This window comes from Limulus polyphemus, unplaced genomic scaffold, assembly GCF_000517525.1.
Source record: "Limulus polyphemus unplaced genomic scaffold, Limulus_polyphemus-2.1.2 Scaffold7769, whole genome shotgun sequence".
Taxonomy (NCBI): domain Eukaryota; kingdom Metazoa; phylum Arthropoda; class Merostomata; order Xiphosura; family Limulidae; genus Limulus; species Limulus polyphemus.
This window is the reverse complement of record NW_013673379.1, coordinates 6,743-12,700: the sequence shown is the minus strand read 5'-3', so window position 1 is coordinate 12,700 and position 5,958 is coordinate 6,743.

The window sequence follows — 5,958 nt, the reverse complement described above, 5'->3', positions numbered from 1 at the left end:
TCAAAACAAACAATTTTCTTGCGTTTATATTTCTTAAGATTTCAATAAATTTGATGTTAAATCAGAAAGAAAAGGAGCGTTCATTTTAGTTCGTTTCTCTTTTTCTTGCACGCAAAAAAAAAGTCATCTTTGTTCTTATATGACTAAAACATACCATACGTAAAATAAAACATTTGGGAAACGTTTGGCTGAAAAATTGTTTTGGGAAAGAGCACAAAGGAAGAAAATGGAAGAGATTAGACGAAAAAGTCAGAAATAGAGAGTTACCTAATTAGATTAAGATCACTCGTGTTTTCCATTTATCGTTAGTGAAACAATGTTTCCAAAACTATTAAAATGAAAGCGCTTGTTTGTTGGATTTCACGTAAAGCCACGCGAGGTGTTCTTTCTTTTCTTATCAACGGTAGAATCTGTCGTTGCTTAAATCTGTTTTGCTCATAATATGCACGTGAATAATTGCTTTAGAATCGTGATATAATTATTCTTACTTATCTTAGAAGGATATTTCGTAAAATTGACATATATTTATAGCATCGTGTATAATTTATAAAATAAAACTTGTTTGTCTGTTTGTTTTAGCGCAAAGTTACATAAGAGACTATCTACGATCTGTTCACAACGGAGACTCGAACCTCGGATATTAGCGGTAGTAGTCCTTAAACTTAGCTCTAACCCACCAGAGGCCTAGCAAAAATATCCGTTATTTCGTTATTGTTATTTGAACGTGTGTAATTGTAAACCATGATTTAAACAAACGTCATATTCTGTCTTCTGCAACTATATACATATTTTTAAAGGTATTGCAAACGTAATGGTGTGATGAGCACAACCTTGAAACAAACGTCATATTCTGCTTTCTGCAATCGTAGACATATTACGTCATATTTTGTCTTCTGCAATCATGGACATATTTTTTAAAGGTATTGTAAACGTAATGTTGTGATGGACACAACCCTTGAAACAAACGTCATATTCTGTCTTCTGCAGTCATAGACATATTTTTAAAGGTATTGTAAACGTAATGTTGTGATGGACACAACCCTTGAAACAAACGCCATATTCTGTCTTCTGCAATCATAGACATATTTTTTAAAGGTATTGTAACCGTAATGGTGTGATGAACACAACCCTTGAAACAAACTTCATATTCTGACTTCTGCAATCATAGACATATTTTTAAAGGTATTGTAACCGGTAATGGTGTGATGAGCACAACTCTTGAAACAATCGTCATATTCTGTCTTCTGCAATCATAGACATATGTATTTTAAAGGTATTGCAAACGTAATCGTGTGATGAGCACAATCCTTGAAATGAACGTCATTTCACGAAACGACAAATCAAAATTAAATTTTATTAAGAACATTCATGAAATACGCAAAAGGTTCAACTACATCATTCTAAGACTGTTTAAAAATAGGTCATATTTTGACAGGGGGAAACACAGGCAACAGTGTTGTCAATGCCGTAAACAAACTGTAGCCACTGTAAATTAACAACCAATGTGGTTCTACAATGATAATAATACATCACTGCTGTAATGATGTATCAGATATGGTTGTAAATTAAACTCTTACCACAGTATAACACTACATGAAGTTTCTTTTGTAACTTTAGTTTTATATACTTCAGTTGGTACCTTCAACTGTTTACATTAAATAATACAGTAATATTTTAACTTTATATTAAAGATGGATAGTATTTAATTTTTTATATAGAGAATTATTATTATTTTTATATAGATTGTTTGTTTGTTTGAAGTTAAGCACAAAGCTACACATTGGGCTATCTGGGCTCTGCCCACCACGGGTATCGAAACCCGGATTCTAGCGTTGTAAGTCCGCAGACATACCGCTGTGCTACTGGAGGGCATTTTTATATAGAGAATTATCACAAAAGTCTTCCAGTCTGTGTACTTTATAACCTATAATTAATGAAATTATAGTACATCCCACTTATAACCTACCCATTAAACTACCCAGCCCAATATTCTTAATTACATATTATGTCTCAAATCATTAAAACTAGCCAACCCAAAATTCTTGATTACTTGTTATGTGTCAATTTATTTAAACTAGTCTGCCCAAAACTCTTAATTACATATTATGTGTCGAATTATTAAACTAGCAACCCAAAATTCTTGATTACTTGTTATGTGTCAATTTATTTAAACTAGTCTGCCCAAAACTCTTAATTACATATTATTGTCAAATTATCAAAACTCGTCAGCCCCAAACTCTTAATTACATATTATGTGTCGAATTATTAAAACTAGCCAGCCCAAAATTCTTAATTGATTTGATTACGTTATTTCACGTGGTGGTTTAAAAATACGTCATCAGAAATTTAGCGACTAACTTTGTTATCAGTCGTGTTTTTTTATACACTTCAGGATTATCAATGCTTTTGGTGGTTTTTTTTCTTTTTACAGCTGCACGTCACGTGATCTGTCTGTAGAAACACTGGTTCTTCTCCAGAATATATCATTAGTCGTAGAATGGTACATAAACTTTGTTATTTGTTATTTTGTGGTACTGGATATTGACTGTTGGCTGAGCTTATCTTTGATCCTCTAGAAAACTGAAGTTATAATAACGAAGTGTATACCACCACGGTACCTTCGTTGTCCGTTCTTTCCAGATCAACGACGTTAATGACATGAGCTTGGTTGACAGTATGACGTATATGGCAGCACAAAGTGTAAAAAAAAGTTTATTGTTTCCATAATAGTGCTATTCTCTTACATACAATAAAAGTTCTGGAATTATTCCAGTTATGAAAATGTTACAGATTATCAACATTCATATCCTGACTTAATTTCATGTTAATTATTTAATTATTTATTAGGGATCTGTAGTGGTAGGAAGATGTCCAATTAGGGATCTGTAGTGGTAGGAAAATGTTCAATTTGGGATCTGTAGTGAAAGGAAGATGTTTAATGGGGGATCTGTAGTGGTAAGAAGATGTTCAATTGAGGATCTGTAGTGAAAGGAAGATGTTTAATGGGGGATCTGTAGTGGTAAGAAGATGTTCAATTGAGGATCTGTAGTGGTAGGAAGATGTTGAATATGGGATCTGTAGTGGTAAGAAGATGTTCAATTGAGGATCTGTAGTGGTAGGAAGATGTTCAATTAGGGATCTGTTGTGAAAGGAAGATGTTTAATGGGGGATTTGTAGTGGTAGGAATATGTCCAATTAGGGACAGATCCCCCATTAAACATCTTCCTTTCACTACAGATCCCAAATTGGACATCTTCCTACCACTACAGATAATGGTAAGAAGATGTTCAATTGAGGATCTGTAGTGGTAGGAAGATGTTCAATTGAGGATCTGTAGTGGTAGAAAGATGTTCAATGGGGAATCTGTAGAGGTAGGAAGATGTTCAATTAGAGATCTGTAGTGGTAGAAAGATGTTCAATACGGGATCTGTAGTGGTAAGAAAATGTTCAATTGAGGATCTGTAGAGGTAGGAAGATGTTCAATTAAGGATCTGTAGTGGTAGGAAGATGTTCAATTGGGGATCTGTAGTAGTTAAACCACTAGATATATATATATATATATATATATATTATTAAACGGTATGAAAAACAACATAAAATATCGGCAGTGATGACGTGGATCCAGAAAACAGAACATCGGCGGCACTAATAACGACGTCACAACGTCTAAGCTAGTCACGTCTTATTACCGTTGATAACGGAAGAAATAAGACTGTCAACGGTATCGTGAACGTAACAACAGCCTTAAAATATATTAAGTTAATCTTGTTACTTTATGACTTAGAACATCTTGCAAGCTTGTCATATTTATGAATTAAAGGGGACCATTTGCATGGTGTTTTTCCAATGTTCAGGGGGTCTTCTTAATTTTAATTTTACATCTTACTGTACTCAAATGTAGCTTGTGCACGTGAAATGTGGAAAATTTCGCTTTCTACAGTTACGTATAGTATGGTTTACCCTGCGGAAACCTTTCCCACGGAAAGAAATAGGTGCTATCTTATGTGAAAGATAGAGAACAATAGGTAGGTAGAGCGAAAGGAACTTAACGAGTTTCTGGACCAACGCATTTTGTAAGAACCGTATGTACACCTGAATAAAAGAAACAAATTTGAAAAATTATGATTTAACCCAAAAAGGTATCAAACATACAGTATGTCTATATACCACTCCCTTAGCCACTTTTAACAATAAGACCATGTTGAAGAATAAAGAAACATATGTGTCCATTAAAAAGTAAAACAATTAAACTGAGTAATTGAAAAGGTTCGCTAGGAGTAATCTGTGCGTGTGTGGTGAAAGATTACATTTAAATACACATGCCTTGTGTCACATTTCTCTTACATAATGCATTATGAGCCTTACTCCATATGGACTAAAATACGAACAATTATTTTAAAAACATAAGCAGTTAAGCTTAATATTCCGGCATACACTGTCGATGTTTCTTATGTTATAATGTTAGTTTTCAGTTTCAAATTAAGGAAAATATAAAATGAATATACAGATCGGTTTATGTGGAATTATTCTAAAGATATTTTGTTTCGTTTACTATAACTTTAGAAAAAGATAACAACTAAAACAACTTTTAATCACAATATCTTGAAGTCATCCATACTTTATTCCGGAACACTTTATTTGGACAATAGGTAGCTAGAGCGAAAGGAACTTAACGAGTTTCTGGACCAACGCATTTGAAGTAACATATTTTAAAGATATCAGATAGAGTATTAAAGGAAGTTGACGGTATTACAAGTGTAATTAATAACAGAGGAAGATACGAAAGAGAAATTTGGAATTCAATTTTACATCGTTGTTTGTGTTTTTTTACATGAATGTAATTCATACGTAAATCGAAGGGATGCTTGGGCACATGCAACTACTTAAAAAACAAAACGTGGTTGAAAATAAAAGTGGCACATTTTATTAATAGTTCACACACACACACACACATACACAGTGTAAAATTAATATGATATTGACTCTGACAGCAGCGCTGGAACGCTTTCTATAGTGGTGGTGGCGCTGAAAGGCATTTAACAAAACTCTCAACCCTACATATGATTAAGCTATGTATTGTGTTAACATTTTATAAAAACCAACAGATACTAGGGGATACTGCGGCGCCACAACGCCCGCAGTTCCTGCGCCCTTAAATAATGATGTTTTACATTGAACTAAGTTGAAAGTAAAATTACTATTTATATTTTACAGTTGTTTACTTGTGAAAATGTGTTTTTCTAACACCTAGAGCAGACACGGTGAAACTGATAACTGAATAAAAAAACAAGAGTGCTAATTTTAGTTGGCGAGCTCTTGGTAGCGTCAGTTCTCCGACGTTAGATGTACATCTAAAAACTACAAGAAGTTAAAGCTCAATAAAACTTTTTCTACGTTATTTCCTTTCATATATTCTATGAAGCAATTCATGAGGCGTATATGTGTGTATGAACAATATTCACTCAAAGCTCCTAGCAACCCTACTGCAGCTAAGCCTGACGAAAGGCGCTTCGCCTGAAATGTGCTGATAATTTTACCCTATACTACAAGCAGAGACGGTTACATTGTACCTGGGAGAAAATTATTGTCCTTTTCAGGACTCGAATTTCTATTATTTCTTAATGCATGTTAAAGAAGAAAAAAAAAGTTGACAAAAATAATAATTAAGGCCTAAAAAGAAAAGTGCACTCAGCTTCAAAGTCAGAATAACTTCCTGAAATATTATGTTAGTCTGACTCTGATAATAACTTCATTTCTTTAAATTCTCGTTATGTAAGATCCCCTAGGTGCAATCGGATAAAACGGACAGGTTCTTAATTAAAGTGCTTAAACCGCCCCCCAGTGGCACAGCGGAATATCTGTGGACTTACGCCGCTAGAAATCGGGTTTCGATACCCGTGGTGGGCAGAGTACAGATAGCCCATTGTGTAGCTTTGTGCTTAATAACAAACAACGACT